This window comes from Trypanosoma rangeli, assembly GCF_003719475.1.
Source record: "Trypanosoma rangeli strain AM80 chromosome Unknown Tra_15.4_contig_00014, whole genome shotgun sequence".
Classification (NCBI taxonomy): domain Eukaryota; phylum Euglenozoa; class Kinetoplastea; order Trypanosomatida; family Trypanosomatidae; genus Trypanosoma; species Trypanosoma rangeli.
In genome coordinates, this window is record NW_021705758.1 from 2,847 (window position 1) to 4,466 (window position 1,620).

At 52.8% G+C, this 1,620-nt stretch overlaps 4 annotated features.

Annotated features, from left to right (window-relative positions):
• The first annotated feature begins 155 nt into the window (after positions 1-155).
• Positions 156-205: a microsatellite.
• A 386-nt stretch (positions 206-591) lies between these two features.
• Positions 592-613: a microsatellite.
• A 324-nt stretch (positions 614-937) lies between these two features.
• Positions 938-984: a sequence feature (G-rich).
• Positions 985-1,167: 183 nt separating this feature from the next.
• Positions 1,168-1,204: a microsatellite.
• The last annotated feature ends 416 nt before the right edge of the window (positions 1,205-1,620 follow it).

A 1,620-nucleotide genomic window follows, 5' to 3' on the forward strand; every position in this document is an offset into this window, starting at 1 on the left:
CACTCGCTGTAAACGGAATGGCAATCCGCACGTCTCGCCCTCATGTGTGTTTGTATGTGTGGATCTGCCTGCGCACGGAGGGCATCAACGCGGGTGCCCGTGTTTGCATCCATGCACACTTATGCCCACGCACTTTACATACACGAATTCGTGCCTATTTTTGTTTTTGTTTTTTTTTGGTGGGTACTCATTTATATTTTTATTTATTTGCGGAGTTAATGGGTATACGCGCGCAACGTTGCATCTGCGCGTGCGTGTGTCCAGGCATATACCTGTGTACATGTACCTATGCGCGGGAGAGTTAAATGGCTGGGGTCTACGACAGGAAGAAACGTACCACGAGAGAGGCAAAGGTGAGATGAAGATGTCGGGAGGTCCTTACCACCGTTCTTAGGCGCAAAAGAAAAGAATGATGTGAAGTTGTGAAGTGATTGGATAATTCGCCGTGGTGGTGTTACTTGATGTGCTTAGCAAAGGGGTGGATCAATGCGATTTACGGTCGGTGCCATTTGAGGCACACAACAAACGTATTGACGCTTTTTGTGGGCTACGGAAGCTACGGCGTGCAATTTCACTGCCTACTATTTTTTAGTTGTTGTTGTTGTTTTTTTGTGCGGTGCCCGTCGGGGATGGGTGGGCTCGGCTGTGCTTTTTGGGCTTGTCTTTGGGGCGGGAAATATTGACGTCTGTGTGCTGCTTTTGACGTTTATCGGGGATCTTTTCTCCCCGTGCCTGCTTCTCTGCGGACACCGCCCCCGCTTGCATTACTTCCCACGCCTCTCCCCTCCGTCTGCCTCACTTGGTTGCCTCCTCCACAAGACAGCGACTCAGAGAGGCACTGTGGATGTCCACCCTCTCTGTTGTCTTGGAGTTTGGGTAATGCGTTGCACCGCGACAGCCCCTCCCTCCCGCGGATTCTGCTTTCTCACGACTTTCTGGTGGTGCGGGGTGCGGGGGGGGGGGGGAGGGTGACGGACGGCGCGGCTGCAAGTATTGCGCCGAATGTGCTCGGCGATGGTATCAATCGTGGACGAATGAAGACGACCGACGCAGCGTTTACTCCGCTCGTGTGCCGTCCGTGCTACTCATGCGTTGGTGAGGCCAAAGGCGTGGTGCTCGGTGCGCGTTGTTCACGTGCAACATGGTCGGGGGAGCAGAATAGGCATCTGTGTTGTTGGAGCGTGTGTGTGTGTGTGTGTGTATGGAGGATGGGTGGTGCCTGCCGTTACATAACTTGCCGTCGGCTTCTTCTTGCCGCTCGCCGTCGTTCTTTCACATTTACGTTCATTTGGTTTTGTGTGCATTTACCCGTCTCTGGCTCCTCTTTTTATTTCTTGTGGTGCCTCTTGTGCTTTTTCATCCGCTGGACAACACCCACAACGCGAAGAATACGCCTGTAAGCTCAGAATACAAGCAAGGAACGCCTCCCAGCAACAACACCAAGAAGGATGCAGGGTTTTTGCACCCGTGCTAGAACCCTTCGTAACGTTTACAGTGCCGTCCGGCAACAGTCGACCATTGTCGACGAGTTGAAGGGGGCGCTTCTGGCGCGTCACAGAGTTGATGCTCCAAAGCTCAAGCTTTTGAAGGAAAAATACGGTAACGAAAAGCTGAGCGATG